Source organism: Triticum aestivum, chromosome 5A, assembly GCF_018294505.1.
Source record: "Triticum aestivum cultivar Chinese Spring chromosome 5A, IWGSC CS RefSeq v2.1, whole genome shotgun sequence".
Classification (NCBI taxonomy): Eukaryota; Viridiplantae; Streptophyta; class Magnoliopsida; order Poales; family Poaceae; genus Triticum; species Triticum aestivum.
In genome coordinates this window covers 224201825-224224099 of record NC_057806.1, presented here as the reverse complement: position 1 = coordinate 224224099, position 22275 = coordinate 224201825, and the positions used below count along the sequence as shown (strand labels likewise).

The 22275-nt window shown below is 44.4% G+C and overlaps 1 pseudogene; it reads left to right on the top strand.

Moving 5' to 3' along the window:
• Positions 1-788: 788 nt before the first annotated feature.
• The window catches only part of LOC123101279 (zinc finger protein 36-like), a 31663-nt pseudogene continuing 10176 nt past the window's right edge, over positions 789-22275 (top strand).

Genomic DNA, 22275 nt, shown 5'->3' with positions numbered 1-22275 from the left:
TACAAGTTCTTGCAAATCTTGATATGTAACCATCTCTATCCTTTCTTGCACATCTTCATTCAGTCCATGAAAGAATCTTGACATTGTGGCCTCCTCTGGCTCATTCACTGCTGTCCTAATCATCAAAATCTCCATCTCTTTATAGTACTCATCAACACTAGAATTACCTTGGCACAACCGTTGGAGTCGATTATACAAGGTTCTTGTGAAATGTTCAGGAACAAACTGTCTCTGCAACAGCTTTTTCATTTGCACCCATGTCTCCGAACGACCTCCAGCACAACACAATTGGTTCCACCAAATCAAAGCATATCCAGTAAACTTAATGGATGCATATCGTACCTTCTTCTCCTCCGTATAGCGATGGCTGTCAAAAATCTGACCCACACACATCTCCCACTCCAAATAATCATCGGGCTCTGTTTTCCCATTGATGGTATGGTAAGTTTGAATTTACCAATCCCATCATCTTCATTGTCACGATGAGCACGCCCATGACCTCTTCCTCCCATGGCAAAGCCTTCTTGGCCTTCTCCATGACGATCATGATGAACATGTCGTGGTCGAGGCTCATAGTAGTTTCGAGCATCATTGGAGTGGTCGCTCCAATGCTCTCCATGGTGGTCCTGCTGTATGGGGAGTTGTCGATGTCGACCCCGTGCAGCAAGCCCATCTCATGGTGGCGACGGTGGCGCCCAAATAGCACCTTGCTGGTCATAGCGAGCACGCCGAGGTGGTGCAGCTTAGTAGCTATGAGCATCACCTGAGTAGACGTAGTTGTGCTCTCCATGCCCCTCCTCAAGGTGGCGTTGGCCCTGCTGTTCGGGGATTTGTTGATGTCGACCCCGTGCAGCAAGCCTATCTCGACGAAGTTCCTCGGTGAGGGAGTCGATTCTCCGGCTAAGGTTGGTCTCCACGACCGATATGCGCCTCTCCTCCAATGCCAACACATAGGCGGGCTGCAAGCTTGGATCGTACACGGGAAGTGGCAGCTCCTCCTCCACGAGGTGCCTACCTCCATGCACACCATCAACACTGCTGGATCTCCTCGAACCCATGGAAGCTTCTCAAGAACAAAATTAGCAAGAGAGAAAATAGCACCGCGAACAACCAAAAGCTCTGATGCCAAGATGATAGGGGATGCCTCGGAAATGATCTTTCATGATGCCAAAGAACTCACAAGGAGCAGCAACAAACTCACTCGAAACTTGTTTCAGCAAACTTTGTTTCTCTCAAGTGGCAAGAACAAGAGGAAACACTCTCAGATAAATTGCAGGAGATAACTAGCTTGGTTTACAAGGATGCAACCCAAACCATGAAGCTTGTGAACCTATGAAGAATCACAAGAGGGAATCACAAGGATCCTATATGAATTGAGGACAGGCCCTCCTATCCACACACATGAGCTAACACTCAACGATACTAGTGCTCACAGCACAACACAACCTCACCGGCTGTCTACAAACATAAACTCAGAAATCTCATCCCCCCTTCACATGGAACAGCTGGGGAGTATTTATACTAGAAGCACCCACTAGTTAGGTGTGAAAACAACATAAAATGAAGTGCAAATTCATGAGCCCCAAGCTGTAGCAGGAGAAAACTTGTTGAGCCTCGCGCTGTAATAAATTCCTGGACAGCTTGCATGGAAACTTGCACAACTATTGACTCAAGACCTCAAATGATGCACCGTTTTTTTAATGAAAGATGACTTCAAAGACCATCTTTTCTGGCCTCTATAAAGTGCTAGAGACTTCCAGAATTAATTAGGCTTAGGTGGGAAGTTGCAGCTGGAAATCTGATGTGTCATTTCTCCCAAAATAGGCACCAGAAGCTTCCCAACTAAGATAATGGTTTAGCCCTTGTATTCCTTTGGATTCTCTAATGGTTTAGCATTTGTGATAGCATTAACCTCACTCTTGGATGCCTTGGTCATGATCTGGTCCACATCACCTGTCCAAGGCACAGTACTCAGCAGAAATCGGCCACTCACCTACGGAAGGACTGTACGATCATGAAGGATTTCAAGAACTCTAACATGTTCAATACCAATCATGGGCCAGGCAGCAGCTCAGGTGGCGGCGGTTTTGATGGCCCAGGCGGCGGTTCAAATTCCAATTTTCAAGGCTCTTAAGGAAACCAAGGTAGCTATAATTAGCAATCTGGCTAGGGAGGTTAGCAACAGTAGCAATCTGGATATCAGACCAATCCAAAGCAATTGAATAGTGGGAAGTATCATGTGTTCACCACCAGTTTGTGCAGACGGGACCAGAAGCTTCATAAGAGGGCTGTGAACGCTGTTGAGTCGGCAGTCCCCCGTTATTTGCGATGGTCTGAGCATCCTATTCTATGGAGTAGGGAAGACCACCCTCCCCGGGTTGACAATCCGGGTCACCTGGCTTTGGTGGTGGCACCTCAGGTTGGTGGATATAAATTCACTAAAGCACTCATGGACGGAGGCAGTACCATCAATATCCTCTATTATGAGACTTTCCGTCGCATGGGGTTGACTTACAAAAATCTTAAGACATCCAACACTGTTTTCCATGGAGTGGTGCATGGTAAGTCAGCGTACCAAGTGGGTAAGATTGAACTAGAAGTAGCCTTTGGAGATGAGCATGATTCTAGGGCCGAGAAGTTAACTTTTGAGGTGGTCAAAATCAAGAGCCCGTATCACGCCCTATTTGGACGACCGGCTTATGCCAAGTTCATAGCATGGCCATGTTATGTTTATTTGCAGCTTAAAATGCCGGGTCATAAGGGCACCATCATAGTGCATGGGAGCCGGAAGATAGACTTGGAATGTGAGGAAGGCGATGCTGCTTACGCTAAATCTGTTTGTGCAACAGAGGAGTTGAAGTTCTACAAGGACAATGTTGACTCGGCGGACATGACATCTTTGAAAAAGCCAACTACATAACATGAAACGTGCTGAAGTTTAAGTCGGCTGATGACACCAAGCTTGTCGATTTTGTTCCAAGTGACTCATCTAAGAAGTTTAGTATCAGTGCTAATCTAGATCCCAAATAGGAAAGCGCGCTCGTCAAGTTCATTCGTGAGAACCGGGACATCTTTGCATGGAAACCTTCTGACATGCCGGGTGTACCGAGAGAACTCGCTGAGCACACTCTCAATATTGATCCAAAATTTAAGCCAGTCAAACAGTTTCTTCGGCGGTTCAATGAGGAGAGGCGCAAGGCCATTGGTGAAGAAGCGGCCCGGCTCTTGGCGGCGGGGTTCATTATTGAAGTTTTTCATCCAGAGTGGTTGGCTAACCCGGTGCTCGTGCTTAAAAAGAACGGCACCTGGCGTATGTGTGTGGATTACACGGACTTAAACAAGGCTTGTCCGGCTGATCCTTTTGCTCTTCCTCATATTGATCAAATCATTAATGCTACGGCGGGTTTTGAGCGTTTGAGCTTTTTGGATGCTTATTCTGGTTATCATCAGATCAAGATGGCCGTTAAGGACCAGGAGAAGACGGCTTTTATTACTCCATTTGGAGCCTTCTACTATGTGTCTATGCCTTTTGGGTTTAAGAGTGCCCAGGCGACTTATCAACGATGCGTGCAGAACTATCTTCACAATCAGATTGGGCGCAATGTTCATGCTTATGTGGACGATATTTTGGTGAAGTCTAGAGAGAAGGAGACATTGATAGATGATCTGAAGGAAACCTTTGATAACCTCCGGGTCTACAAGATGATGCTTAACCCAGCCAAGTGCATTTTTGGAGTACCAGCAGGAAAGATTTTGGGTTTTCTAGTTTCTACCATAGGCATCGAGGCTAACCCGGAGAAGATCAAAGCAATCACTTCTTTGGCTAAGCCAGCGTGCATCAATGATGTTCAGCGTTTGGCGGGTCGTATTGCTGCTTTAAGCTGGTTCATAAGCCGGTTAGGTGAGAAGGCCATACCGCTGTATCAAATGATGAAGAATACAGACGATTTTGTCTGGAATGATGCTACTAACGCCACCTTTGAAGAACTGAAGAGACATCTCGCTGAGCCGCTGGTCCTTGCTGCTCCTTTTGATAAGGAGCCATTATTGTTATATGTGGCTGCTAACACAAGTGATGTTAGTGTGGCCATTGTAGTAGAGCAAAAAGAGGCTGGCAAGGAATATCTGGTTCAACGGCCGGTTTACTACGTCAGTGAGGTGCTTATTGAGTCCAAGCAGAGATATCCACATTGGCAGAAACTAGTTTATGGGGTGTTCATGGCGAGCAGGAAGCTTAAGCAATATTTTCAGGGTCATCTCATCACTGTGGTTAGTTCTGCTCCTTTAGGAGATATAATTCAAAATAGAGAAGCCACAGGACGAGTCGCCAAGTGGGCCATTGAGCTTAGGCCTCATGACTTAGTATGTGCCATGCACTACTATCAAATCTCAAGCACTAGTGTATTTCATCAACGATTGGACAGAGCTGCAGATGCCTGAAGAGAAGCCGGATAACACATATTGGACTATTCATTTTGATGGGTCCAGGCAATTAGAGGGCTCGGGGGCTGGAGTTGTATTAGCTTCCCCTCGAGGTCACAAATTTTGTTATGTGCTACGGTTGATGTTTCCCTGTACTAACAATGCAGCTAAGTATGAGGCCTGGCTCCTTGGTCTTCGGATGGCTAAGGAGATGAGCTTCAGCCAGGTAAGGTGATTTGGCGACTCGGATTTGGTGGCTCAACAAGTATTAGGCAAGTGGGATTCCAAAGATCCTCTCATGGCGGCTTATCGCCGTGAAGTTGATGCCATTGCTAGACACTTCAAGGGTTACCAAGTGGAACACATTGATCGCAGAAAGAATGAAGCGACTGATGCTTTAAGCCGACTGGGGTCTCAGCATAAGACGGTTCCACTTAACACTTTCTTAGATGTTCTGCATAACCCTTCTATCAAGTTGCCTACGGAGGAAGAATTGGCTGTTCCAGACTCGGAAGCACAACTGGTGGCGGCTCTTCACGTCATCCCAGATTGGATAGTGCCATATTTGGCTTATATGACCCAGGGCGAGTTGCCTAAGGATGAAACCTTGGCTAGAAAGATAACTCGGCGGTCTAAATCAATGAAAATTGCCAATGGTGAGTTGCATCATCGCAGTGTCACAGGGGCGTTTCAACGCTGTGTCTCTCCTGAGGAAGGTCAAGAAATTCTTCATGAAATCCATGAAGGAGATTGTGGCCATCATGCCGGTTCAAAGTCTCTTGTAGCCAAAGCCTTCCGTCATAGTTTTTACTGGCTGACGGCTCATGCTGATGCGGAGGATCTGGTCAGTAGGTGTGATGGTTGTCAGAAATTCTCACGACGGGCACACGTGCCGGCTCAAGAATTGCAGATGATTCCAATTACTTGGCCGTTTGCAGTCTGAGGGCTCGACATGGTTGGACCTTTCAAAAGATCCAAAGATAAAAGACACACCTTTTGGTGGCAGTTGACAAATTCACAAAGTGGGTTGAGGCAGAGCTGGTTAGTAAGTGTGATGCAGCCACGGCGGTTCAATTCATGAAAAAGGTGATCTTTCATTTTGGCTTTCCACACAGCATTATAAATGACAATGGTACTAATATGTCCAAGGGTGCTACGGAGGAATTCTGCCAACGTGAGCATATCCGGCTTGATATTTCATCAGTAGATCACCCCCAATCCAATGGTCAAGCTGAAAGAGACAATCAGGAAATCTTGAAAGGTCTCAAGCCCCGGCTTATGGTTCCTTTACAACGGGCGCTAGGTTGTTGGGTGGAGGAGTTGCCCTCTGTGATAAGGAGCATCAATACTACCCCTAACAGGTCTATGGGTTATACGCCTTTCTTCATGGTTTACGGAGCAAAGGCAGTCTTACCTAGTGACATTCGTCATGACTCGCCCCGCATGGCGGCTTATGTTGAAGCTGATAACGAACAAGCCCGTCAGGATGCACATGACCTGTTAGATGAAAATCGTGACTTAGTAGCAGCTTGTTTGGCGATTTACCAATAGGACCTAGAACCTTTCAAGAAGGTGACTTGGAGCTCCGGCTCATCCAGGATCAAACTGATGCACACAAGTTATCCCCATCTTGGGAAGGACCTTTTGTGGTCAGTAGGAATTTGAACAACGAGTCATACTACCACTACAAAAAAAATTCACTTCCGTGATGATATGTGTTTGTCACAGTAGGTCACGTTTTCTGTCATGCATGTACATCCATGACAATTTTATGACAGAATCAAGATAGTCATACATGTGCTGTCGTAGAAGTGTTCCATGACATTACAAAAATTATCATCACAGAAGTGTCCACTTCCATGACGATAAATCGCACGTCACAGAAGTGCTTTCGTTAAGGGTGACCGACACGTGGCATCCACCATAATGGAACGCCGTTAAGCTATCGGGTCCAGTTTTGGATCCAATAACACATTAACAGCCCCGACCAATGGGGATTTTCCACGTGTAAAATCATCATTTGCTGGAGGGAACACGTGTCGGCTCGCCGTTGGGACATATGTCATCCACTCATTGGACCCAAAGCGCCTATGATACGTCGACACGTGGCACGACCCAACAGAGGCCCATTCCTGTGAAAAGGCTGGCCCATTTGACTTGGTCAAAAGGTGGCGGGCCAGCCCATGGCAAGCCTGTTAACGGCCTGTTCGCATATAGCCCATTTACAGCCCGCTAACCCAGGGCCCGTTTATGGCCTATCCGAATTAGGCCCAGTAGCGTCATTTGGGCCGTCCAATATAATTCCAGCCTGTTTTAACTTCCGGCCCATGTATGGCCCATGACGTCTTTCGGCCCATATGAGGCCCTTAGTAACCCTCGGCCCATTAACGGCACGTGGTAAAACTGGCCCGTAATGAACAGTGTACACTTTATACCCATTAACAGCCCATTATTCCGTTGGGCCGTTTCCAGCCCATGTTATCTTTCAGCCTTCTCAGGGCCCATTTATTCTTGGGCTCATTTCCAGCATTCGTTTACTTTCGGCCCGTTACTGTCATTTTCTGCTTGTGGGCCAATTTAGCCCATGGTTACAGTCGGCCCGTTTGTGGCCCATTAATACGTTGGGCCGTTTTCATAGCGTCATCTAATACGGCCGATTAATGATGACCCGTTATGGTTGGCCCATGAACGGACGATTCCAACTCTAGCCCGTTTATGACCCCTTATACGGCCCGTACAAGGCCCATAGATGAGATGACCCATAGACGGCCCATGGATCCTACGGGACGTAGAAGGCCCATTGACCCGACGGCCCATAGAAGGCCCATTGATCCGACGGCCCATAGAAGGCCCATGGATCCGACGGCCCATAGAAGGCCCATAGATCCAACAGCCCATAGAAGGCCATGGATCGTCCGTCACGTAGGTGGCCCATGGATCATACGGCCTGTGGACGGCCATGGTCACTACAACGTTTGGGCGAGTTGGCCCCCGTTTGAACGACATAGCATATTCAAAGAATTATCCTACTCTATACTATCACCTCTAAGAAACATACACTATACAATAAAGAGACTAAGGCATAGAAACGTAGAATAATCCTACACTATACAATAAAGAAATTATAGCCGGTTATACCCACTGGGCATTATGGTTTGGCACCAGTGATAATAAAGCATACACGAACATCAAATTACATACACTAGGCAAATACATCTCATACATCATGGACGCGACATAAACCATTTGAACTATAATCTCTTCAGAAAATAGGATTGGCCGGATTTAGATAGCACAAATTCCAGTCTGCAAAATCTCCAATTCATTTGTTGTTACCTCAGTGTCTTGTTTCATTTTTTGACTCCTGCATCTAATACATGCATGTCCAGTCTCAACTTGTTGATTGTACGTTCAGAATCATGTACACGTTGTCTTGCCACCTCTAGTTGATGCTCGAGAACATCAGCACATTACAATTCCAATCCACAATCATTCGGTAATGGCCATGCCGCACTGCTCGCAGATCTTTGTGTTGAGGTCACTTCATCCTGAAATGTTTCTGTAAGTACACATGACTAGGGCAAAAATATAGTTACAACAGTGAAGCGTGTAAGACAAACTATTTTGTACATGGCAAAACAGGACTAACAATAATGTTACACATCATGAAGCATAAGCAGGTGATATTTTAAAAATTATAAAAAAGGTAGTTTGTGTAGCCTGCATACAGAAATCTCTCTTAGCTCACCAGAGGAGCATGATGTTGAGGCCCAATCCAAAACACAGACAAGTTACAAATTTAGACAACACGTTGCGTAGAAGTAAGCAAGCAGTTGGCCATTATGTAGCTCAATTAATGTCTTAGGAAGAATAATGAACAGCAGAGGGTTCCATACAAACATACTACAGCAAGCAAAACTATGCAATCATTAGCCTAGTATAAACTAGATTGTGAGCCACATTCAATAATAGTTGGTTAATAGACTTCAAAGCTTCAGGCACACTTCGGCAGAGTAATTAAATGGTAAGGCCTTTAATTATGTCAACTAATAGTTATACAAGTACCCAACATCAGGCATCATTCTTTGGGCATCTCATTACTGAGGACAAATAAAGCAATTAAAAAGAGCAAATTAACTATGCCTGAAACAAACAATGAATTGAACTGTTGAGTTGGATACAGTGGCTTACCTTAACAGGTTGAAGAGGCTCAGCACAGCTCCTACTTCTCTTGCAGGGCTCCTTCCTAACAACTTGTACTTGTAAATCCTCAATCTTATCTTCATTGCACCTCCTCCGCAAGGTGACACAAACTAGTTACTTGTCTCCTTGGAAGATAAATATGCATACTTTCCAGTCTGTGAACACAAAAGGATGAGATTATAACAAAACAACACTACATAATGAAACATGCCACATCTCTTGCACTTGCACACAATGAAACGAGCATTTGCTATGTCTGCACTATGTAAAAACTAGTCATACCTTCGAACTGGATCTCCAGGTACTCTTGGAGAGCCTACTTTAGTGTACAACCAAACCTTTATGCCACCTATGAGTTAGAAAAGGCTCCACTACAGCAGCCCTTAGTGTTTAAATCGTTGACAAGATCTGTTAGAGTGTTAGGTCAAGAACAACAAGTAATCAAAGCAAACAGTCCTAGTATGGCTGGCTGATGCAAACAAGCAATTGAACAGATGTGTGAGCAAATCTTACATATCAAGAAAAGAAGCAAAAAATGAGGCTTAAAGACCATCACTTGACTGACCAGATTTAAGGGGCATTTAAACATCATGTGCAACGTATGAACTAACATAAACATTGCATATTCCAGATTCTACAATGGAATGCACATGTATTAGGTTATGCCATGTATGATGATGCCTAAATGTACACTATAGCAGGCAGGAGTGATTCATCATTCCACGCACAATTGAATTGCAGGTCAAGGGCCAGTTCTATTCCGCCTTTTCAGGGCTTATTGTCAAAATAAGCCATAAAAGATGTAAAGAAGTCATTTTTGAGTTATGGGCTTGGGCTTAACTAATTTCGCTTTGGAGGGGGGTGTTTCGGGTAGAACCTCACTAAAAATTGAAGGGAAGGGGAATAGTGAAATGACTATGTTGTCTGCCTATATTACACTCAAAATGCAACTGGTGACACCCGCGTCACACCTCACCCTCAAGTAAAAACAAACACGCAAGCATTCATTGCCCTGCCCGCTTGCATCTCCTCTCCCCTTTCCCTCTACCTCGATACCCTGCCTGCAACACTAGGGTTCCTCCAGCAAGCCATCGCCACTAGTCCCATCTGGCCTGGTCTTCGACGATGCTCTGTCCAGCTAGGCTATATGGCCGGCAGGTAGGGGCAAATCTCCCTGGCTGCTCCTCCCTCTGGTGCCGCCCCTCATTCTCATGGTCTCCAGCAGCTGCTCCACTGTGGTTCGTCCAACGCACTACTCCGGCAGGCGCTGCACAACTACGGTTGATGCCACACTACGACAGAAGGCACCTTATTCACCCTCCCCACCTCCCAGGACGTGGCCTTGAGGTGTTGTTGAAGGACGAGCTCATCCAACAAGGTGAGGATCTCCTCTGATTTTTTGCCAAATTTTCATTCTGATCCACTATACGATGAACTGCTATGAGCTGCTTCTGCTGCTGCTATATGATGCATTGCTATGAGCTGCTCCTGCTGCTGCTATATGATGAATTACAATGAGTTGCTGCTGCTATATGATGAATTGCTATGAGCTGCTGCTGCTATATGATGAATTGCTATGAGCTGCTGCTGCTATGTGATGAGTTGCTATAAGCTGCTCCTGCTGCTGCTGTACGATGAATTGCTATGAGCTGCTCCTGCTGGTGCTATATGATGAATTGCTATGAGCTGCTCCTGTTGCTGCTATATGATGAATTGCTATGAGCTGCTCATGCTGCTGCTATATGATGAATTGCTATGAGCTGCTCCTGCTGCTGCTATATGATGAATTGCTATGAGCTGCTGCTGGTATATGATGAATTGCACACTGCTGTTGCTGCTATATGATGAGTTGCTATGAGCTGCTGCTGCTATATGATGCTTTCAGGTGGTGCTGCTATATGATAATAACCAGCCACTTGGACCATTGAATTTCAATAAATTATTGTTCTTCATTTAAATGTGGTCCATGCGTTTTTTGTTTAAATTAGGCAATGGGATCTCTATGGAAAACATTGACCAAAGTAGATTGTGCCAAGTAGATGGTATCTTTGTATTTGCATTTTGAGCAAATAGTGAAGGTATGTTTTCCTATCATATTAATTACTGCACTGGGTTCAATTTGTGATGTTTGCAAGTCAAATTAATTTTCATATGGGCAGCAAAATGAAAAAATATAATGCAATCTAGACTTTTCACTGATCATACCAAAGATAAGCTGAAAACACAATGAAAAGAACTGGTTGGCTTATTAAATGGAGCTTATATTCACAGGTGCTTATTTTCTTAGGATAACATGTAATAACTGTCCCTAAGAAACTTGGCCAATAGAACTGACATACAAATAACATGTCACGATGATTGCATTGTAGGAGTGGCGTACCATAGAACACTGTATAGGCTCATCACTGGCTCTCCTTTTTTTGCGATGTTCCATGAAATTGCCACATGCATCTTGTACTTTTTCATTGTGTAACCCTATCCGCAAGTTGACACGGTTAATTTCAGATATCCCTACATGATAATACATATCCCTTGCGCATATTTAAACCACCAATTAATGATTGTGTGTGTAGCATAAACTAGCCATGACTCTGTGTGCTGGACTAGCAAGCACTCTAAGGGAGCCTAATGTAGTGTACTAGAATTCCTACATGCCACCTACGATTTTGTGTAATGTACTGCCTCTGTTCCTAAATATATGTCTATGTAGAGATTCTAGTATGGACCACATACAGATGTATATAGATGCATTTTCGAGTGTAGATTCACTCATTTTGCTCCGTATGTAGCCTATAGTGGAATCTCTAGAAAGACTTATATTTAGGAACGGAGGTACGAGGTAGTATCATGTATGGCATCTACATATCTAATTTAGCAGCCAGTAGTAGATATCATTGTCTGCACAAAGCGATTACTGGTCGAAAATCCTAGCAAAGCACGCTGGCAGGCACAGAACAATACAAGAGAGAGAGAGACACGCTTACTAGATCATAGCAATGCCTCGGTCCAGGATCTTGGTTGGCCAAGCTGTTAGATCCAGAAGAAACATCGTCCTTGTAGTTTTTGCCAGCTGCATAACAGGTAACAGCGACCTGTTAGTATATTTGAAGTACATCGGGCAGGTGATGCTGGACGGGTTTAAAGGTGACAAGTACCTAGGCCGTGGTGGGTGCTTGGCATCTTGCCAGACAGTGGGAATCAGGTTAGAAACGTCAAGGGTGATGACTCTGCGCTGGCTGTCGGGGTCCGGTAAGGAGATCTAGAACTGTGGAGTAGGGCGTAGGTGAAGCTGCTCCGGTAGGGTGGACTACGGTGTGGGCGAAGCGGATCTGTGGCCGTGGACGAGGGCATAGGCGAAGCTGCTCCGGTGGTTGCGTTAAGGATGGTGTCGATGATGCGGATCTGCGGCCGTGGACGGGGCGTCAGAAGCTGCTCCGGTAGGTTGGATGAGGGTGCGAGGAAGCGGATCTGAGTCCGTGGACTTGTGAGTTGGCAAAGCAGCCCCGGTAGAGTTGAAAATGGTATAGGCGAAGCTACTCCAGATGGTGTCGGTGAAGCGGCTCCGGTAGGGTTGAGGAAGGTGTCGGCGAAGAGGATCAGAGGCCGTCGACGAGGGCATCGGTGGGGCGGCTCCGGGGGGTGGACGAAGTGTCTCCGGTGGGGAGTATGAATGAGCCGCTGCTGATGCGCTGCAGTTGACGAGAGTAACGACGAAGCAGATCTGGCACCATGGATAAGGTCGACACAGACTGGGCTGTGGTATAGTGGTGGATGAGCAGTCTACTTGTTTCTAGGGGAGGTGGGAAGGTTAGATGCGGCCGCAGAAGCAGATCCGGCGAGGTGGACGCCGCTGGCAGTGGATGGGCTCTGGTACGCCGGTAGATGAGCAGTCCAGGGTTTGAAGAGGGGAGGGGAGAAAGGTCGATGAAGTACGGACGGCGTGATGTGAGATGCTCTGGTGCTGTGGAGTTAGTCATTTTTGCGGGAGGGGAGAGGAAATGGGGGTGCCGTGTAGTGGGGGGAATCGGAAGTTACCAAATCAGCCCCGACCTATTATGTAGATGACGGCGGTATTGTAATTGTTGGTTTCCGTGCACCAAGGAGAAAAGGGGAATTTCGCATGCTAAAGACTAAGGTGGCGGAAACTTTAGAAGGAGGCGGGAGATTTTGCCGCCCGCGGGATCGTTCGTATCCAGTTTCAACTAATTTTGGACCGTGCTAGCGGGAAGGTCATGCGAGACTGTGTACACGGGGCATGCGTCAGCAGTTAATAAATGGTGTGAAGTCCACCCCAGAAAAAAAGACAATAACTCAGGATGATGCACAGATAACTTGGACGTTCACACGGGCGCAGCCAATCGTACGGGTGTAGTGGCGCATTCACAAAAAAAGCGATCAAACGCTCATCCTATGTAGTTCTCGTGTAAATAGATAATTTAGTGCAATTGGTTATTTACTTTAAAGATAATGCATTGACGTGTTAGTGTAGAGGTGCACAAAAAGAAATGGATATTGTAGTCCGCTACTTAAAAGTGTTACCTCATATGATTACATAGCCTCCATTTCATAAATTGTGTACCCATTGAATTCATATATGAATATTACATATATTACTTCATAATAGAACCTTAAATCATCCAAGACTAATGATTTTGAATGCAAGAGTAACAATGGTGCATGTACATGATAGCTACATTGGTTGTTTGAAGAAACATCACTGTAACTTTGGCATGCACAACTGAAAAGGTTTATTTAAATAGAAAAATGTGAAACGTGAGTGTTAAATCTTTGTAGCGTTGAATCGATATTGTACCTTTGGCCATGATACGAAGTAGATATTGATTTATGTTCAAGCGATGCACGTCCACGATCGTAGATAGTGATACGTGAATGAATTGTGCAATCTCTCTCACACGCATACATATCTCATTTCCCTGTGGGCATCGGAATCACACACGTGTCCGTCAAGGTTAGAATTCGTCTTTCTACCGCGTCCTACAAGTCTCTCACACAGAAACACGCACGCTCTCTCTGTTGAACACGCCCACCCCTTTAATTCCGCCCACCCACATCCACTAATGTCTCAAAGTATAATAATGTCTCTCACACATATGCCTAAGGTTAACTCGAGTTCCGAAACCATATGAATACATACAATGGGATTCCAGCAGAGCACCTTTTGTTTTGAGATTTCGCTCTCTCTCTCTCTCTCCCTCTCTCTCTCACACACACACGCGCGCGCGTGCACACACACATTGTTTCTCGCTTCATTTTTTCCTGCACTTGCATGCACACAATTTTGTTTATCTTCGTGATGCTTTAAGTATGCTTCGTACAAATGCTATCTACCTATCCCTTAATATAGCCAGATATGTGTCACAAAAACTCCTTCTCCATATTAGCAAGATGCCCATGCGTTGCACCGAACATCAAGATGCATTTGTATGAGTAGTTTATCTTGTGGGAGAAAAGGATGAACGAGGGAATGCCTTATTTGAAAATGTGGAGAGGGTGTGGGTATATTTTTGCAAAATTGCCACAGTTTCCTTCGTATCCGTCGGGTATAAATCGGATGGCCTATATTGCAGGATTGAAGGAACACCATCATCACCAACTCTGTTTTTTATCAGAGTAGGGATATGTGAGTGTCACTGCCCCCCCCCCCCCCGACACACACACACCCACACCCACACAACCACACACACACACACACACTTCCCAACACCGAAGGAGTAGGGTGACACCTTGATCTTGATACTAATCTATCGAATGGCTTCTCTCTCACACACACACACTACCCGACACCTAAGGAGTAGGGCGGCACCTCGATCTTGATAGTAATGTATGTACTCCTCTTTCAAACACACACACACACATACACACACACTTGCTAGTTGTGCCTTTATGCCTACCGCGCACACTCTCGATACATCTTTCTCTCCCTCCCCCTCCCCCCACCCCAACAATGACAGCAGAAGGGTGACAACTCGATCTAATCGTAATCTGTCAATTGGTTTCTCTCTCGAACATTGTGTCTCTGTGCCTCGCTCAGTAGCCCCCTCGATATGTAGACTTCTCGCGCGCGCACAGCTGTAGTAACAATGACACTGAACCCAGTGTGCCTCATTTTTACCGGCCTCATGTGATAGTTTTCACCCTATTTTCTGTTAATTAACAAAGTAACCTTTTCTTTGTTACTACTAGTGAATCTGAAATCATTTGGGGCAGACATAAAATATATCACTTCAACCCAATTATCGCGGTAACTATTTTAAAAGAAACTAGCTAGATGCCCGTGCATTGCACGGAACATCAAGATGCATTTCTATGAGTAGTTTATCTTGTGAGAGAAAAGAATGAACGAGGGAAGGCCGTATTTGCGAACATGGAGAGGGGTGTGGGTATATTTTTGCAAAATTGCCATAGTTTTCTTCCTATCCGTTAGATATGAATCCAACGGCCTATATTGCAGGATGGCACGCACACCATCATCACCAACTCTGTTTTCTACTCCCTCCGTTCCTAAATATTTATCTTTTTAGAGATTTCAACAAGTGACTACATATGGAGCAAAATGAGTGAATCTACACTCTAAAATATGTCTACATACACATCCATATGTGGTAGTCTATTTGAAATCTGAAAAAGATAAATATTTAGGAACAGATGGAGTATAAGAGTAGACATGGAGATATATCTCCAGCATGGTCTACAACAAAAATGTGCTGGACCGGTTAGCGTCGGATGCTCGCAATGTGATGACATGAGTTCGAATTCTGTCTTTAACTTTAGATTTTTATATTATATGTTACTTATTTAATATATACTTCTTTCGCTACTGTACTGACAGTGGAACCCATAGAGTACTTAGAATACAAGATTAAGGATGGACTTGTTTCTTTTTAACTTTCTGTACGAAGATGTAGCCACCCTGCAAGTCACGTGTACACTATACATGCAATTAACTTTTTATAGAGGGAAAATCATACACGCAATTAACTCAAATGGATTGGATGTCGCTCTATTATTTCCAGCATAAGAGCATCTCCAACGGCAGCCGGCAAATTTCCTCCCACTTCCTTCCGCGGAGGACGACATCAAACGCCAACAGCATACATTTTCACAACTCTAACCAACCAGATGAAATTCGTGCAAACACGGACTGATTTCATATAAGCATGAAGGATTTTGTATAAAAAAGCCGGATCTTCATATACACATGATGGATTTCATTACATTTACATGAACTAAGCGGTGCCAATCCGGCTCTCTTGGTATAATTAATACTCCCTTCGTCCGGAAATACTTGTCCTAGAATTCTAGTTTCTAGACTTATTTTAGTTATAGATACATACAATTTATCAATTCTTCGAACAAAAATTTCCTGCCAGCTGGAGAGGGAGTACATAATCTAAATGGCCACCCGCGGATCCCTTTGTCTTCCTCATGTCCGGCAGACACTTTGCGGGGTCGACGAAGGTCCTCGGAAGAGACAAAGAAGCAAAGAAATCACCTGAATGCGCAGTCGTCGCCTCGGCGGTGGCCTTCATGGGACCCAAGTGGCGGCAGCCTCCCGTATTCTACTTCTCCTCGATAATAGCGATGGACACAGCGAAGCTGGCCACTGACTCGTCGCTCTCCACGCACTCGGCTTCTATCTCTGCCTGCATGGCACTGCCGCAGGCACGCGAGGCGCGCTACGACACGACAGCGACGATGCCCGTACCGGTGTGCTCGCCGCTGTGCCGGCTTGGAGCAACTCGCTACTCCTCATCGAGCTGAACTGGAGCGGCGAGTTGCTGAACCACGCGCTGCTACCTCTTGAGCACTGCATTGGTTTTCCCTTGAAGAGGAAAGGGTGATGCAGCAAAGTAGCGTAAGTATTTTCCTCAGTTTTTGGGAACCAAGGTATCAATCTAGTAGGAGGCCACGCATGAGTCCCTCACACCTGCACAAACAAATAAAATCCTCGCAAGCAACGCAATAAAGGGGTTGTCAATCCCTTCACGGTCACTTACGAAAGTGAGATCTGATAGATATGATAATATAATATTTTTGGTATTTTTATGATAAAGATGCAAAGTAAAGAAAGCAAAATAAATAGAAAATGAAATAGCTTGTTGACAAAAGATTAATATGATGGAAAATAGACCCGGGGCCATAGGTTTCACTAGTGGCTTCTCTCGAGAGCATAAGTATTACGGTGGGTAAACAAATTACTGTGGAGCAATTGACAGAAATGAGCATAGTTATGAGAATATATAGGTATGATCATGTATATAGACATCACGTCCGAGACAAGTAGACCGACTCCTGCCTGCATCTACTACTATTACTCCACACATCGTCCGCTATCCAGCATGCATCTAGAGTATTAAGTTCAAAACAACAGAGTGACACTTTAAGCAAGATGACATGATGTAGAGGGATAAAATCATGCAAGATGAAATAAAACCCATCTAGTTATCCTCGATGGCAACAATACAATACGTGCCTTGCTGCCCCTACTGTCACTTGGAAAGGACACTGCAAGATTGAACCCAAAGCTAAGCACTTATCCCATTGCAAGAAAGATCAATCTAGTAGGCCAAACCAAACTGATAATTCAAAGAGACTTGCAAAGATAACCAATCATACATAAAAGAATTCGGAGAAGATTCAAATATTGTTCATAGATAAACTTGATCATAAACCCACAATTCATCGGTCTCAACAAACACACTGCAAAAGAGGATTACATCGAATAGATCTCCACAAGAGAGGGGGAGAACTTTGTATTGATATCCAAAAAGAGAGAAGAAGCCATCTAGCTAATAACTATGGACCCGAAGGTATGAAGTAAACTACTCACACTTCAGCGAAGAGGCTATGGTGTTGATGTATAAGCCCTCCATGATCGATGCCCCCTCCGGCGGAGCTCCGAAAAAGGCCCCAAGATGGGATCTCACGGATACATAAAGTTACGATGGTGGAATTAGGTTTTTGGCTCCCTATGTGGTAGTTTGGGGGTACGTAGGTATATATAGGAGGAAGAAGTACGTCGGTGGGTCAACGTGGGCCCCACGAGGGTGGAGGGCACGCCTAGGTGGGGGTATGCGCGCCCCCTACCTCGTGCCCTCCTAGTTGCTTTCTTGACGTAGGGTCCAAGTCCTCTGGATCATGTTCATTCCGAAAATCATGTTCCCGAAGGTTTCATTCCGTTTGGACTCCGTTTGATATTCTTTTTCTGTCAAACTCTGAAATAGGCAAAAAACAACAATTCTGGGCTGGGCCTCCGGTTAATAGGTTAGTCCTAAAAATAATATAAAAGTGTATAATAAAGCCCAATAATGTCCAAAACAGGATATAATATAGCATGGAACAATCAAAAATTATAGATACGTTGGAGACGTATCAAGCATCCCCAAGCTTAATTCCTGCTCATCCTCGAGTAGGTAAATGATAAAAACATAATTTTTGATGTGGAATGCTACTTGGCATAATTTCCATGTAATTCTCTTAATTGTGGTATGAATATTCAGATCCGAAAGATTCAAGACAAAAGTTCAATATTGACATAGACATAATAATACTTCAAGCATACTAACTAAGCAATTATGTCTCTTCAAAATAACATGTCTAAAGAAAGTTATCCCTACAAAATCATATAGTTTGGCTATGCTCCATCTTCACCACACAAAGTATTTAAATCATGAACAAACCCGATAACAAGCCAAGCAATTGTTTCATACTTTTGGTGTTCTCAAAATTTTTCAATCTTCACGCAATACATGAGCGTGAGCCATGGACATAGCACTATATGTGGAATAGAATGGTGGTTGTGGAGAAGACAAAAGGGGAGAAGATAGTCTCACATCAACTAGGCGTATCAACGGGCTATGGAGATGCCCATTAATAGATATCAATGTGAGTGAGTAGGGATTGCCATGCAACGGATGCACTAGAGCTATAAGTATATGAAAGCTCAACAAAAAGAACTAGGTGGGTGTGCATCCAACTCAATTGCTCACGAAGACCTAGGGCATTTTGAAGAAGCCCATTATTGGAATATACAAGCCAAGTTCTATAATGGAAAATTCCCACTAGTATATGAAAGTGATAACATAGGAGACTCTCTATCATGAAGATCATGGTGCTACTTTGAAGAACAAGGGTGGAAAAAGGATAGTAGTATTGTCCCTTTCTATATATATATACATCTGGGCTATTTTGTTACTATTATTCTGTTACCCTTCTTGAACTGATGAATTCGAGGGGTTGAACTATGGAAGTGCATTATATCGACTAGAGGGGGGGTGAATAGGCGATTTTTATGAAATTCTTCACTGAGAAATTTGCTGATGAGGAAATTCCTTAGCGAAGAACTACTAGCAGAGGAATAAGTACTCAAGAGTAAACATGACAGAATACAAGAATTGTCATCATGATGAAATGAAGACAGGCACAGAGTACAGGAAGCGTAAGCATAGGATAACACAGGATGAAGACAAACAGACTGAAGAAATTGAACTGAGGAAATTGAGAAAGTCTTCAGTCAAAGTATTCAAGCACAGATATGAACAAGCACACAACACATTTATGAGGAAATGAAAGAGTGGAGGAAATAGAACTAGTAAGCTTGATGAAGACAATGATTTGGTAGACCAGTTCCAACTGTTGTCTTAGTTGTACGTCTGGTTGGAGCGGCTGAGTATTTAAACTCGAGGACACATAGTCCAGGACACCCAGTCCAGAACACGCAGCTCAGGACACCCAGTCCTCACCGTATTCTCCTTGAACTAAGGTCACACAGACCTCGTCCAATCACTCGTGGCAAGTCTTCAGGTGACTTCCGAACCTTCCCAAACTTGGTCACTCGGCGATCCACAATTCCTCTTGGATGCTCTAGACCATGACGCCTAACCGTCCGGAAGAAGCACAGACTTCAAAGGTAACAAGCGTCGGATCCACGCAGGATCAATCACTTCAGTGATGCTCAATCACTTGGGGTTTGTAGGTGTTTGGGTTTGGGTTTTTCCTCACTTGATGATTTTCTCTCAAAGTCCTCGGAGGATGGGTTGCTCTCAAATGACAAGTGTCAGTTTCTCTCAGAGCAGCCAACCAGCTAGTGGTTGTAGGGGGCGGCTATTTATAGCCTAGGGAGCAGCCCGACATGATAAGACATAAATGCCCTTAAATGATATGACCGTTAGGTGGATAGATATTTTGGGACAGCTGGCTCATAGCACAGCAACGGTCGGAATTTTGAGTAGCAAAATCCTCAGGCCTATCATGTTCCTCACTGTGTAGGCAATCCACACTGGCGAATTCCTAACTCCTCAGTCAGGACAAATTCCTCAGAGACCAGAAGAACTTCGTCTCTGTCACTGAAGAAATTGACTGAACTATATGAGATTTCCAATGGCTTCACTCGAAGGGATTGGTAGGTGTAGGATTTTGAGTTGAGCATCACATGGAAATTTTTCCTTAGTATTTTCTCGACCCCCTTTAACAGTACGGTGTTTCCTATGACTCAAGAAAGAGAAAATGAAACTACGAAAACAAAAGTCTTCACGCTTCATGTTCCTCGAAAGAATACCAGGTCTTCAAGGTCACACCAATTTCTTCACTTTCAAAGTCTTCAGAAAGTCTTCAGAATACCAAAGTCTTCAGTCGAAGAACTTCATTTTTAGGGGTCGACTTTCTCTGTAAATATCAAACTCCTCATGGACTTATAGACCTGTGTACACTCACAAACGCATTAGTCCCTTAACCTATAAGTCTTCAATACACCAAAATCACTAAGGGGCACTAGATGCACTTACAATCTCCCTCTTTTTGGTGATTGATGACAATATGGGTTAAGTTTTCAACAGGGATAAACATATGAAGTGTTAGTACTGTTACTGAGGAATTTGATTGCAAGATATAGAAGAACTCCCCCTAAAGATGTGCATAGTGAGGAATTTGCTTTTGAAGCAATACACACTTGAAGAGTTGAATCATGGAGATCTCCCCCTATATCTTGTAATTCATACACGCATTTGACATATCACAATGAAGAATTTGAAATGCATGATGAAATATGGTGACTGATGTAATTCAGCATGCGTGCATTAGCATATATGAGGAATAATCATGCAGAAAAACATATCAAAAGTATCAGAGCACCATCGGGTTTAAGTTTACAACTCGATCCAATAAAGTCTCAGAAGAACGAGAGTTGTAACTTAACAAAAACACGCCCATATAGAAAGACCCGCTTGAAGACTAACTCAAAATTCTCCCCCTTTGTCATCAAATGACCAAAAGGATCGAATATGAGGACTAACACCCCTGAAGAATATGAAGTTGATGAAGGAGCGCCAGCGTTGTTGGGGTCGTTTGTTGTAGTAGGGCCTTCCGCAGTGTCGTCCAAGTCTTCATGTTCATCAGCGTCGCGCGATGAAGAATATGAGCTGGCCACCAGAGAAGGAACCTTGACCTTCTTCAATTTCTTCGGTGGAGGTGCAGACCAGTCAAAATCTTCTCTGAGACCCATTTGCTTCAGATCGTCTTCACCATACAGATGTGACAGGATTGCCCAGGTGCGACCGAAGACTTGATGGAGGTAGTAATGGTTTTTCTTCACTGCATTGTGTGTGGCAGTCATGTTGTGAAGAAGTGAACCAAACTGACGCTTAACCCATTTGTGATTTCAATCCACCTTCTGGTGAAGGCTAAGCAGAAGTTCACGATCAGTCATCACGCGCGGAGCAGTGGCTTGAGGAGTGGACTTCGGTGCATTGGCAGAGTCATGTGTGGCAGAGTTATCATTGGTGGAATAAGAAGCAGCTTTGCGAAATTGACCATCCAATGGACGAATGCCTTCATCTATTATAGCTGGTGGCTTGCCCTTTCCATCAACTGAGGAATATGTCTGCTTGAGGACTTCAATTGGGGGCAAGTAGTTGAGGTGATTCTGGAAATCAGCTTTGTAGTTGAGTGAAGACCTTGTCCCGAGGAATCTCATAATCCAAGGTGCATAAGGCTTCAGCTCAAACAGAGACAGTGCAACATTTGCCATAGTCCTCATGAAGAAATCGTGATAATTGACAGGAATGCCATGAACGATGTTGAATACCAGATTCTTCATGATGCCAACAATTTCCTCATCAGATGAGTCGTGGCCTTTGATAGGACTGATTGTCCTCGTAAGAATACGATAGACAGTTCTTGGCACATAAAGCAATTCCTTCACGAGGAATTTGGTTCTTGGTGCTTGACCTGACTTCAAAGGTTTCATCAGCACCTGCATGTAATGATGTGTGAGCTTAGGTTCACTGTAGATGCAGCGAGCTTCTTCAAGGGGAGGACTGAGTGGTAGAGCAGGAAGCAATTCAGAGGCTGGTGCAGTGTAGTGAGTGTTTTCAGGCATCCAGTCTAGCACCCATGAATTCACATCTTCAGCATCACCTGTGATGTGCAGCGTTGCATAGAATTGAAGAATCAGTTCTTCATTCCAATCGCAGATGTCAGAGCAAAAGTTTAGCAGTCCAGCATCATGAAGAACACTGAGGACTGGTGCGAAGCACGGCAGAGATTCCATATCCACGTGAGGAATGTGCTCATGGTAGAAGATTTTCTCTTTGTTGAAAAGCACTGAGGAATATAAATTGGCTTGACTAGCAG